This window comes from Podarcis bocagei (genome assembly GCF_964188305.1).
Source record: "Podarcis bocagei genome assembly, chromosome: 3".
Taxonomy (NCBI): domain Eukaryota; kingdom Metazoa; phylum Chordata; class Lepidosauria; order Squamata; family Lacertidae; genus Podarcis; species Podarcis bocagei.
In genome coordinates, this window is record NC_138127.1 from 25572182 (window position 1) to 25586706 (window position 14525).

A 14525-nucleotide genomic window follows, 5' to 3' on the forward strand; every position below is an offset into this window, starting at 1 on the left:
TCCTTTGCATAGCATGCCAGAAGAAAAGTCAAGCCTTGCCTTGTCCCCAACACTTGTGTGCAGAGATTTGTTTTATTTTATTTTGCATGGGATTCAACCTTGGGAATTCCTCTCTTACAGTCTGAAGTGGATGTGTGCTGGGAGGGCGGTACTTCATGTTTTCTTTGCATGCGTCAGCTTTTTGACTATGACAATGACATTCTTTATTGGGCCTTCTCCCCAATTTTTGACTCTTGCATAGTCTTGTCCTAAGTCTTAGCATGTGAATGGGGGGGGGGGGACTGTTAGTCTGTTATTCAAATCTAACAATGGTCAATGATGTATAACACTCCGAGACCATAATAGAGACTTTGGGGACTTTGCTTTCCAAGGCTTCTACAGTATGATGAATTGCTGCCAGGAGAACATATGGAAATGTAAACAAGAGTGCTAATAAATCACACAAAAACACAGAGCAATCAGATATTATACAGAAATCTCTAACCGGCTAGCTAGGCCTAGGGCTTATTCATAACAAATAGTGTATTACAAGCAGTGCATGAAAATGTTAAGAAAACTAGATTGAAAACAATAGGAATTCATCTTTTTTTCTTTTTAAAAAAAACGCATACACACAAAACACCAACACGATGCCTCTGCTCCGATCCTACAAAGGTTAGTAAAATATATCCCAATGTAGCATTATTGTTTTCTCATTTAAAGGCAAAAAAGAGCCAACTTAACTGGTCACAACAATGTGTTCCCTCCCAATGAATGACAACAAGCAGGGATTCACACAATGTGTGGCAGAGGAGTGGTGCAGTACATAGATGGAAGGCCCATAGCTCAGAGGCAGAGCGAAGACCACAGGTAAAATTCCAAGCATCTTCAGGTAGGGCTGCAAAAAAGAACTCTCTCTGAAGCCTGGAGAGAGGTACTGCCACTCAACATAGACAATACTTGGCTAGATGCACCAATAGCCTATCTCACATTAAGGCAGCTTCCATTGCTTCTATGAAAGTGTCCTTTGCTATGCCCTTCTCGTTCCTCCAACTGCTTCCTGTTCTCATATCTCTTCCTGCTTATTATCTCCTTCACCCATCCTCACCCTGGACTACAGCTGGCATCTGGGGGGGGTGGACCTTCAATTGTAATGTCACCTGGTGCCCATTCACACCCTTCAGATTTATTTATCCTGCCAAACCCTCCCCTTCAATCCCAACCTCTTCTCCATCAGCTTAATGGGGAGAGAGGGAAAGGTTCAGGGAGAGGGAGGGAAGAGGTGGCGGAGATATGAGGGGCAAGAGATTTATTTCAAGACTACTTCCCTAGAAGTTTCATGGAGCCAACTGGCATGAGTATGCAGATGATGGCTCCCTGTTGCCTGTCAACCTACATAGCAAACAGGGAGAAGATGAAAGATGCAGTCAGCCACGCCTTGAACACCAATGATCCAGCCGTCGCCTGGCAGAGTCCTCTTTCTTAGCCTGATTAGGCTAACTTAGGCTCCATGAGCCCAAGGAACACTATCCCCTTCTGCCAGGGATACTCAGGGTTGTGGTCTACAATTCTCATCAGCCCTAGCCAGCTTGGCCAATGGCCAGGAATGATGGGAGTTGTTGTCCAACAACATGTGGAGGGCACCATGTCTGCTACTTTTGCTTTATCTGAATAGGCCTGGAGGGGGGAAATGGGGGTGGGGTATACCTTTTTGAGCTGAATTCATTATAGCTGTTTGAAGTTTGCATTTTCAGAACAGGTATTAGAATCATAGAATCATAGAATCATAGAGTTGGAAGAGACCACAAGGGCCATCGAGTCCAACCCCCTGCCAAGCAGGAAATATGCTCTGACTATTATATGTGAAAACCTCTAAGTAGATGTGGAATACAAATGTTGGATAGAAAAGTAGAATTGATTTCATGGGGACACACTGAAGTATACAAGGCATGGGATCTGGTTAGCTAGACATGGGCTGAAATATGGAACCTCATTACTGCAGCATATTGTAATGTCTACTGACTCAATTCATTTTTCTTTTGTTCTTTTAACGAGGATATATCAAGCCCCTGGAGGATAACTCTCTGAAAGCTAAGAGCCATAACAGCTAAGAATGGAACCATATGGTAGGTCTGGCTTTCTCCAGTAGTCCCTGATTGTGAGTCTCTCTTGCTGGCCAGTGTTGAAGGCAGAGCTGGTGTCGATGATGGGCTGCTTGTCAGATCCAGAAAAGTTATTGTATCCTTAAGTGCATGCTGTGATCTGGGCCTTTTGAAAGCCCAGAAGATAGGACTCCCCAGCTGGTATGGAAGCCACAGTCTGTCAAGTATAACGAGGCTGCTTCCTCAACGGTGCTGCATAATATCTATGTATTACATATGTAAGTATTGAAAATATATCCTGACATATGGCGCAATGGGCCCTGAGTGGTGCAATGCTAGCATCTCCTGTTTACACATCACACCGCAGGGACAATATCAAGGAGAGTAGGAATTGGCTTTTCTAATTGTATCTCATTAGTGAACCACTGTACTGTACCATCCTGTTAATTACAACGATAGCTTAGGAAGTAGTCTAGGGCATGCACTGTTATACATTAGTGCTGTGGATATCTAAAATCCAACAGCACCTCTCCAGTTTAATATTCTACTGCCAATTGTCAAAAACTGATAAACATGGATCAACGTGCCTTCTAGGAGGGTAGGATCACAATCTAATACCCTGCACCTAAACCCATTGACTTGAAGTCTCATTGCAATTAGTGAAGCTGTTTACTGTGAGATTGATATCCTGGGGATCAGAGAGTGAATCTACCAAAATGGCAGTGAAGTGCTTGCTGATTCTTAAAGGTGTGGATCTCACCTAACTCCACGTTCATAAACATCTGTTTATTTGCATGTCGCTTTTCCACAATTTTGCCCAAAGTGGCTCACAATATATCATTATTTATCTATTTATTGAATTTGTATACTTCTCTTCATAATACATAATAAAAAGAAAAAGAAAAAGAACTCAATAATCCACCAACATAACAATTCAAAAATATATATTCAGAGCAAATAAAAATAATTTTGTCAATAAAAACTGAAAATAAATCTCTACCACATTAATTAAAACAGTCCTATGACACCAACAATACAAAGGCACTCACCTAATTTAACAGGAGAGAGAGTAATGCCCAGAATATAAATAAAATGGTAAAATACAAAATGGGGGAGGGGAAATCACTGTTCCTGAAGAAACTCACCACAATTCACTTGCATGCATTGGACGGTGGCTGCACCTTTCACTTGTAGCAGCTTTCCCTCCCAGCTCATAACTGAGTCACCTCTCTCAATCACTTCCCCTTCTCTCACCTGGAGAGAAACCAATTGTGAGGCCCTTCTTCAAATCCCACATACCCTCACAGTTTTCATATTGTCTTGTTTTGCTTTTGTTATAACTATTTGTATTGTGCTTTTATCCTGTACCTTGGATCTCGGACGCCTTGGCTCCCAAACAAATTAGCTCCAGAACAATTGAAACCCAGAAGTGAGTGTTCTGGTTTTTTAGTGTTCTTTTGGAACCCGAACGTCTGACAGGGCTCCCGTGGCTTCCAAGTGGCTGCCAATCAGAAGCCGCGCTTTGGTTTTTGAACGTTTTGGAAGTCGAACGGACTTCCGAAATGAATTCCATTCGACTTCCAAGGTACGACTGTATTTTTATCTTGTGAACCATCCTGAGATTTTTTGAAGGAAGGGCAGTATTTAAATTTAATAAAAATAAAAATAATGCTTAGAATGTCTCCTGTTGTCATCCAAATCCTGTCACATCTAGCATTTGTAAAGCCAGGGTTTTGCCCCCTAGTTTACAGGCTGCCTTAAGAAAAATATATAGAAAAGCAGATGAACTAGCAACTGTATTATTATTATTATTATTATTATTATTATTATTATTATTATTATTATTTCTACCCCACCCATCTGGCTGGGTTTCCCCAGCCGCTCTGGGCAGCTTCCAACAAAATATTAAAATACAGCAGTCTGTTAAACATTAAAAGCTTCCCTAAACAGGGCTGCCTTCAGATGTCTTCTAAAAGTCTGGTAGTTGTTGTTCTCTTTGACATCCGGTGGGAGGGCGTTCCACAGGGTGGGCGCCACTACTGAGAAGGCCCTCTGCCTGGTTCCCTGTAACTTGGCTTCTCACTTCTTCTTGGTATCTGAAGAAGTGTGCATGCACACGAAAGCTCATACCAAGAACTAACTTAGTTGGTCTTTAAGGTGCTACTGGAAGGAATTTTTTTATTTTGGCTTCTCACAGTGAGGGAACCGCCAGAAGGCCCTCGGCGCTGGACCTCAGTGTCCGGGCAGAACGATGGGGGTCCAAGCAGCCAGATGGGAGAGTGTGTATCTGTTGAGAAAGTTGTAGGAAGTCTGCAGCCTGACAATCTCCTATTCACATCTCACTTTATCAACAGTGCAAAAATGGTCCAATGTGGCTATTTTCTGACCACATCTCTATATTTCAAGTAGGAAAATGTAACAGGGGAAGCTGTCATCTCAAAAACTCATTTCAAACTCATCGTTTAAGCTGTTAACATACTTTATGACATCCCAATGAATCTCGGAGGAAATTCTGCACTTCCTACAATTCGCTCCCCTCCACTCTGAATTTTCATTCGGGTCCAATTAAGACAAAAAGCCCAACAGTTATTGTAACGTAAACAGAAAGCAGGAGAAATGGCAGCACTAAAGCAAAATGTTTTCTAACAGGGTAGAAAAATGTGGACCAAACTAAAGCGGGCTTATTGAAGCAAAAAGCATTATTTCTCTAAAAAGACAGCTAAATGAGCTCTTCAACAAAGGGAAGATGAAAGCTATGTGAGAATGAACAGGTAAATGGAAGGCAGGGGAAAAATATGTGATATAAATATGTTGAAACACAATGTGCTAAATGGGCTTTTTCCACTGCTATCGGTACTCTTGGAAAGAATATAATCATTCTATCCTCAAAAGCTACCGTAAAAGTTTTTTCTTCCCCATTCCAATAGAGCTATCTGTTTTACCTGTCATTATTTCAGCTTTAATATACGTAAAATTATTGTTTGCCTTTTATATGTCCTTTCCTCAAGAAAATAAATATTTTCACAAGGGTTTGCAAATATCTCATTTCCCTGTGTTTGCTGTGGGCCATTAACAATCATGCCGAAGACGGAATGGAGGAAAGGAGCATAGAAAATGTAAGAGTTGAGGATGTGCATGGACAATATTTTCTACAGGAATTTTCCAATCTCATTCCTTCATTAAGAGGCCCTTATTTATCAGCTGCTTCACGCGTTACTGAGGTTCTGAATCAACTCTGTGGGCCTTTGTCATGAAAACTATAATGATTCATTGGATGATCCATTTGATGGAAAGGGAGGGGAGCAGTATCCCACCTTCCTCTTGCAGTTTACTGTCCCCTCCCCCAAATCTGCTCAAGATGATTGGTGGATACTGGGGAAGAGACTGAAGCTGGCACTGTAGGGCGAAGGAGGAATCAGCAAATTCTCCCTCATCCGCTCAGGACCCAAGGCCCCATTTGCACTAGACACTTTAAGCAGTATCATACCAAACAGTCATGGCTTCCTCCAAAGAACCCTGGGAGCTGTGGTTTGTTAGGGGTGCTGAGAGTTCTTAAGAGACCGCTATAGCCCTCACAAAGCTACAGTTCTTAGAGTTCCCTGGGAAGAGGGACTGGTTGTTAAACCACACTGGGAATTGTAGCTATGAGAGGTGAATAGGGGTCTCCTAACAACTCTCAGAACTGTTCCCAGGATTCCTTGAGCCAAGGCTATTTAAAGTGTTATGATATGTTCTATATATGTCATGTAGATGGGGGTTTAAGTCAATGCGTTCACAGCAAAATCAATGAATGCAGCACACACACACACCCAACCAACCCTCACAACTACTACATCCCATCAGCACAAAAATTTCCACCAGTGCAATGAGATTTCCCTCCCTTTCCTTTCCTCATGTGTGCCTCACACCTGCCCCAAATCTACTCCAGAGGGTTTGGGGACCTCCTGCAGATGTGGATTTAGGGCAGTGTGAGAGGGGCAGCCACACCACAGATTTGAATTCACGGGGGGAAGAGAAGGAGAGATTCTGTTGCACAAGCAAAAATCCTTGCACCTTAGTGCTACATTGAATTCCACCCTGGGGAATTGTGGGGAGAAAATGCTAAACACAGAGCAGATTATTATTATTATTATTATTATTATTATTATTATTATTATTATTATTATTATTATAAATTCTATCCCACCTTTCCAGAGTGGCAAACCAAGCAATTAAACAATACAACTTCATACAGATAGATGATAGATATGGATCATAGATAGATAGATAGATAGATAGATAGATAGATAGATAGATAGAGATAGATAGATAGATGATAGATAGATAGATAGATAGATAGATAATATGTTTTAAACATCTGAAAACATTTTCAAACAATAAGATCTAAAACAATTTTAAAAATGAATTGTTATTTTTTAAAAATTAATTGATAATGTGAGAATCAGCCCTATGAAGAAGAGCTGGAAATGAATTAAGGAAAATGTTCCTTTTAATTTAACCCAAAATAGAGCACTTCAAGATTGATTAACATAAGCATTTTCAGCTCATTTTTCTATGTGGAAGTCAGCTCAAATTGATTCCTTACATGTTCCAAAATAACACAACTGACTCCCTGCATTATCACTTAGTACCATTTTGGAACTTCTATGAGCATGCAACCGCTTGGTTCACGCATGTCATGGCAAGCCAAACTATGACTTTGCAAATGTGCCAGTTCCCGGAGAGAAGCTGGCAGCCATTTTGCTCCTTGCCAATCTTTTTTACTTGCACACCGAACTGAGCTAAGCCAAGGTTTGACTTAGCATGTCATCTGGACCAAGGCTCCCCTCAGCTCCCTGCTAACCATGAGCTGTAGCCTCAGCACAGGTTCAAATGGCACATTGTCAAACCTTGGCTTAGCCCAGGCATCCCCAACCTGCGGCCTTCCGGATGTTTTGGCCTACAACTCCCATGATCCCTAGCTAACAGGACCAGTGGTCAGGGATGATGAGATTTGTAGTCCAAAACATCTGGAGGGCTGAAGGTTGGGGATGCCTGGCTTAGCCTCATAGGAGCAGAAAAGACAAGGGAGCCAAATGGTTGGAAGCTTCTCTCTGGTAGTCCCACTAAGTGATAGCAAAGTGAACCAGCTGGATGTTCACTGGCAGTTTGAAAATCACTCAAAACAGTCACATGATCAGTTCATCACATGAGCCGGCCCCAACCCACCTCAATTCGCTCTATGCTTTTTAATGCACTGTGAAGCGAACACAAGACTGAGTTAAGAAGAGCCCAGTTGCCCCACTTGAACCCTGACTAATTTCTTGAACATGCATTCCTCCATGTGGCTATAGTATGGGGTTGGGCGGGAGCCAATTTTTAACATTAAAAGGAGCATACGGAGGAAGGGAGCAAAACTCACTACTGATCCTTCCCTCTCCTCTTTTGCACAGAAAGGTAGCCATGCAGATAAGTAAATAACATATCCTCCAACATCTTGAGTCCCAAAACGGAGATTTACAAATTCCCACCCATGCTCCCAGACGAGTCACATGACCCGCACAAGATCATGGAGTCTGAAAGTTGGGCTTTTTCGGGGCTGTGCTCACACGATGCCCTAAAACATGTGTTTTGGGGCACTGTGCAAGATTGTGGCTCTGAAAACTTTCTTTTTGGAGTGCAAGTTCTCAGCGTGAAATCTCACAAGATCACGGCACCCAGAATGGTTGTCGTCCTCCTCTCACGTGAGAAAACAGGGTGCCCTGTCTTTTCCAGGACACTAGCAGGGTATGAAATAGATTAGTTTTCTGCTTTATTTCATAGAAAGACACAGTGACCAATTTGTTTTCTACACAGGAAACTGAAGAGGTGGCTAGCTCAAAGTTACCACTTCTTTTAAAGTCAAATGCAATCAGATAGATAATTGATCAGCTAATTATACACACCGTATTCAAGTAATTATCCACCCCTTTACCTGAAAATTGAAAAAACACAAAAGGAGCCCTGCTGGGTCTTATCAAAGCATTCCACTACGCCTCTGATCCTGGAGGTAATGTTGCTATCATGACTAGGAAGCTTATCCTGCCCTCTGCTCCTGTCTTAAAGCTGTCCAAATTGATGGCCATTATCTTGTGATAATGAATTCTAGCTATGTGCTGAGTGCAGAAGGGCATCCATTTGCCTGTCCTGAATCTTCCAGCATTCAGCTTCATTGGACAATCCTGGGTTGTAGTGCCTTAAGGGGATGGGAATTCTTTCTATCCCATTTTCCCCCACATTCTGCATAATTTTCTACACCTCTATCATCCTCCTAACCTTTTTTCTAAACTAAAAAGGCCCAAATGTTCTAACGTCTCTCTTATGTCTCTTGATAGGATTCAAGATCCATTTATAATTGATTCCCCATTTCTGAAGTAGGGATTTCAATTAGGAATTTCTGTTAGGGAGTCATAGTTAATTCAGAACACAGTCATGCTCCACTTTGATTTCTAAAGTTCTTGAAAATGTTTCTGAAAAGTTAGCCTTAAAACATTTTCTTTTCTTTTCTGAAACGGATTCAAAATAGAGAGCATGCCTAAATCCAAGTTGTGTATTTGTGAGATCATCTTGTATATTTTAGTTAGTATCCAAGTAAGCAATATGCCTCTCTGTGGAACATGCACTTTTTGAATTTTCAAAGTATTTGGTGATGCTTTCAGCTGAAACTTAATTCAAGACATACTCCATTCCACTTCATTGGTCAGTTTAGTGCCAGTAGAAGGCAGAAGCCATGAAAATTTCCTGGAAACTCAAAAATTCAACTGCAGATTAGATGTGTGCTGATCATCAGTTTCTTGCCAACATTTAATTAATGGTGCTGTTTTCATTTTTGCATCGCTCCCATTTTCATCTACAGTGTGAATCCATATATTTATACAGTTATATTTGTTATGGCCTATGGCCAATACAAAATAAATTATCTCTCTCTCTCTCTAAAAGAACCCTCCTTTGAGCCAAATTTCCAGTTTCCCCCCTTCCTTGGCCACAGTTCTCCAGCAGTGCCCAAGGTCACGAAATGAGTCCAACACAGAGTTGGAATTCGAAAGCAGATATTTAGAATCAAGCCCAACTTTGTATGCTCTCGACCAAATTGGCTTACAAATATTTTTCTGCACTCAAGAAACACGTTCCCGCAAATAACAGTAGATTTTTGCACACAAAGCAGAAGTTTGTAATAGATTCGCTAAAGCTGGGAGCTCACTTGGCTTAAGTTAGAGAAGCCACATCCTGTCAAGAAGAAACACAGGATGCACAGAATATTATACTTCCAAGGCTAACTGTAAGGTAAAGGGTAAAGGGACCCCTGAATCATTAGGTCCAGTCATGACCGACTCTGGGGTTGCAGCGCTCATCTCGCTTTATTGGCCGAGGGAGCCAGCGTACAGCTTCCAGGTCATGTGGCCAGCATGACTAAGCCGCTTCTGGCGAACCAGAGCAGCGCACAGAAACACCGTTTACCTTCCCGCCGGAGCGGTACCTATTTATCTACTTGCACTTTGACGTGCTTTTGAACTGCTAGGTTGGCAGGAGCAGGGACCGAGCAACGGGAGCTCACCCCGTTGTGGGGATTCGAACTGGCGACCTTCTGATCGGCAAGTCCTAGGCTCTGTGGTTTAACCCACAGCGCCACCCGCATCCCACCCAAGGCTAACAGTACAAAATGCTTAAACATTGGCAAATGTGAAAAGCAGCAACAGTGCTATCATTGAAACAAAACACATCCTACCTGTGGAGGCAGAGACAGCAAGGTCATCTTGGGCCGTATCTTCAGCATATGGACATATAGGCGATCCCTTGGGCCTGCAAAAGTGTTGGAGTCGTAACTCTACTTCGTTTCCAGTCAGTGCTTATCCTGATAAAATCCTGCAACTTTTTATACTACAAACATTCTGGTTTATTGTTGTCCTGCTTTTGTTACCTCTGGACAGCAGTAATGTGGTGGCATCAGGGATGTATCACAGAACAATAAATAAAGCGGAATAAATCGGCCACTAATGCACTATTGCTCTTTTGAGAACATGTTGCAGAATAAAACCCACAATAAAATATCAGATTAGAGGGTTCCTTAGAATAAAAAAGGACTCGTCTACTAAATTTTGTGCCAGCATGAACTTGAGAAATTCATGCTACAGAAAAAGAATTTAAGACATTAGTTAATAGTTAAGTGAGTTGGGATAAATATACACATCCACACCCTGGTAACTTTACCTTTGACTCAAGTATTGGGCAGCGGAACATTCTCAGCTACTTTGATCCAGCCAGGATTAAGGACTCATGATCATTATATTGAAGCATATTCTGGGAAAGGGATGAGAACTCACTTTCCTAATAGGAAGCTATCTGAACACCTTGGGTTCCTTAGCCTAATAGTTAATTGAACCCTGGAGTCGTTCCAGTTGGTTTTCCCCATGAACTTAAGCATCACGCTACGTATACCCAATTTTCCTGTTTTCTGTGGGGAGGACTTTCAGGGTCACACCAATATTTTATGTAATGTCTACAGTTACTTTATTCTGGCTTTATATCACCTTTAAAGAGATGGGCGGTGGTGGCGGTGCATAGAGGTATGCTGCTCTCTGATGTTCATTTGAGAAATGGTTAGTTCAGACATGCAACGTTTGTGTGATTGCCTTTAGGGTATCTGCTACCACCACTCAAAAAACAACTTATTTGAGAGGGTGAGACCGACAGGATGCAATAGCTGTTTGACAGCTCCTTCTATCGATTATATGTTGGTAGCTCTTAGGTTTATTGCGAAAAGGTCATCAGAATCTCAAACTCTGCTGTTTACAAACAATCTCTCCATAACAGCCATCTCTATTTGCAATGCATTTACGGCTTTTCTCTATTGTACTTCACATCTTTGCAAAGCTCCTAAGTATCATGTTACAGATTACTAAAAGGAGCCGTCAAACAGTATTGCAAAGCACAACAAACACTCATTTCATGTCTATTTCTTTATTCAAATACATTTCTGTTCTACTATATACTTGGCCAAGTATGCTCTAATACATAAGGGGATGTGGGTGACACTGTGGTCTAAATGGCTGAGCCTCTTGGGATTGCCGATCGGAAGGTCAGCGGTTCAAATCCGTGTGATGGAGTGAGCTCCTGTTGCTCAGTCCCAGCTTCTGCCAACCTAGCAGTTGTGAGGGTTGCATGTCAGTGGCAGGTGACACCAGCAGAAAAGGTAGGTTTAAAGTAAGAAAAGCGCTTTAAAAGCGCAGCACACACACACAGCGAAAAGGCTTCGGGATCAGAGATGAAACTAGCACAATTAGGAAGTATTTGGTGAAGAGTAAAGGGGGAATTAAAGGTGGAGAGTAAGGGGGGAGGTAAAGTAAAAGTACAAGGTGAAGGCAAAGGGGGTAAAGTAAAGGTAAAGGTAAAGGTAAAAGCAAAGGGGGAATTAAAGGGCAAGACTTCCCTTTCACAGAAGTCCTCTTCCAAGTTAGCTCCACGTGGCCGCTTCTCGCTGCAGGAACACAGAAGAGAGATGACTCGCTGAGGGACGACGATGAATGAGGAGGAGGCGGAGCTGGCACCACAGCATTAAGCTGCTACACACGCCCCCCGGAGGCACCTGGTTGGCTACCTCCGGTGGGCGTGGGTGCCAGCCAGGTAAGGAGGGGAAGGGGCTAATGCCCCCTACCAGGGGTGGAGCTCGGTCTCCCGCCCACAACCACTCCCCTCTCTTCCAGGGAGGAGAGTCTTTGTGAGGGTTGCATGTCAGTGGCAGGTGACACCAGCAGAAAAGGTAGGTGGAGCAACAGGCGTAATGCTACTGTTTCTACAGTAGGATACATTCCACCCAGGCAAAAGTCATCGTTTCCTAGATTCACACACATCTCTCCATCGGAGTAAGGAAGAGGAATGATCACAGTCCAAGGACACTTGCCAGCCCCTCATAGACAGTTAAGGAGAGCATGGAGCAAGGGTGTGGACAAGAAAAGGGTGTGTGGCGATGGAAGGGTGTTGTCTAGGGGAGTCCTGACAGCCAAACAGAGAGGCTGAGAGGACCACTTTTGGTCCCAGCCATGAGGCTCCTCATCCGCGCCTTCCTTCATCTTCCCCTGCCCATCCTAGTGGTGTTACCTGAAGCAGGTTGACCTGGTTGGGGTTGAGGAGGCAAGATCACATTTCTTCTCTATTCCAAATGCTGATTCTGAGCTTGGAATTGGGGAGAGTTTTCCTTACCCTTTTCTATGGAACTCAAATAAAACTCTGTTTGGAGGAGCAAGGAGGATGGAGTAGATTTGGACAACTTGCCTTTTAGAGGACTCTTTCACTGACACTAAAGAGCCATCTAGTGTGCTGGAACTGGTAAATCTCTAATCCAAAATAAATGCTTACCTCTAATGTGGACCTAGCACTTAATAATCTATTTGTGTAAGAGATTTGCTTGCTTAATGAGTGAGAGTGGAAATTAGGTTTGACTACTGGAAGCAGGCAAATCTGTCATCTTTCTTCCCTTTCTAATTGCTGGGATTATTTCCCCCTGGTGAGCCTATAAATAAATATAGCCCATATTAGATTGGATTTGAAATTTCTGACCTTAGATGATTCAGATAAGCTCTCACTACCCCACAAAATAAACATGTGTTTTTATTTTGTTTAGCCAAATTTATATAGAAATTGATGGTAAGAAAACCTATAAGCAGTCGGAAGACATGCAAAAGGGGTAGGTATCTGTCTTGTGCTATTCAAATGTTGAAGTAAGTGAGCTTTACTTCATATAGTCAGCCAGCAGCACAAGTTGCAGTTCCCTAAGCCAAGCACGATCCCTTGGCCATGGACAATGGTTTGCCACATACTCCTATTTGTGCACAGAAGATGCATGCAGTTTGCCTGGTGGGTTTCAAATGTGGGGAAGGTTCTCAAACCAGGGTCTCCCGCAATATGTTTGAGTAGAGAAAGTAGAGGGCAACATCGAGAGGGGAATGGCAATTTTAAACAATGGCAAAGGCTTTAGTAGCACGAACAGAGGAACACCGAGGAGGAAAGTGAGCAGTTTAAAACAAAGTTTCAGAACAGCATGGGAAGGACACTGAGAACAGAAAGAAATGGGAGATGTTTGAATAGATTGGGAAAGGAATGTTGCTGTTGTTGTTTTTTTAAAGATAGGTTTTAACAAGGAGAAAAAGCAATAATGGGTGCAACACAGACGCTACAGTAACACCAAAAAGCCTACACAACAGCAAGAAGGAGAGAGGCTCTGTTCTGTAGGCTTTTTGGTGTTAGCTTCTGTGTTTCACCCATTACTGCCATTTCTCCTTGTTAAAACCTATACAGTGGTACCTCTAGATACTAACGGGATCCGTTCCGGAGCCCCATTCGCATCTAGAAGCAAACGTAACTAGCGACGGCATGTCTACGCGCACACACGTCACTTTTCGCTGCTTCTGCGCACGTACATGACGTCATTCTGAGCGTCTGCACATGTGCAAGCGGCGAAACACGGAAGTAATGTGCTCCGTTACTTCCAGGTTGCCACAGAGTGCAACTCGAACATGCTCAACTCAAAGCATATTCAACCCGAGGTATGACTGTATTAAAAACCAACAACACAAAAACACCCAAGCAACCTTCCTTTCCCAATCTATTCAAACCTCTCCCACTTCTTTCTGTTCTCGGTGTCCTTCCCTTCTAACTCCCATGCCTGGCCACCACTGCTGTGCAACTTGCCTTCATGCAATCCAGGATTGTGATGCAGCACTACAAATTCTCTAGTGTGGGCTGTGTGATGACATCCTCATTACATATCTATATATGTAGAGATATATTCATAGACTGCAAATACACACATAAGTACCTTCTTCCGTTATTACTACAACTGTCTGAGGAAGTGTGTCATCCTATTGCCATTTGATGGCATAATACCTACTGTACTTTGGATTTTTTTCCCACCACAGTGAAAGGTTGACTTCTAGAGCAAAAGTAGATTTCTATTCCCTCACCTCCCAACCCATCCACCCACTTCCTCCTCTCCTGTCAGCTATCAAAAATCAATAATAGAGCAGTCTAAGACATGAATAACATATTCCTTTTATGCAATGATATTACAATAGACTGCTCCTTTCAACCTTTTCCTTTGCTAAGATGGAGCCCATTTATGTTACTGAGGGATGGAGGCCTTAATTATGATCTTGTCTTTCCCATTGTCTGAGGCAAATGACTAAGTGGCTTATTAAGGCAATTAAATTTGACTCTGCTCTAACTAATCTCTTGCCAAGCACAATATCCTATTAGGCATCCCAAAAAAAGGGAGGGAGAGAAGGTTATCTTTGAAACCTTACAATAATGGCTGAGAAGCTTGGTAATTAATTATCATTGATCATTCAGTCTACTTGAAGCCCGTCACCTCCTACTACTATTCCCTTCTTTACCCATGTGAGGGGGAACAGTTAAAACCAGCAACAGCGACTG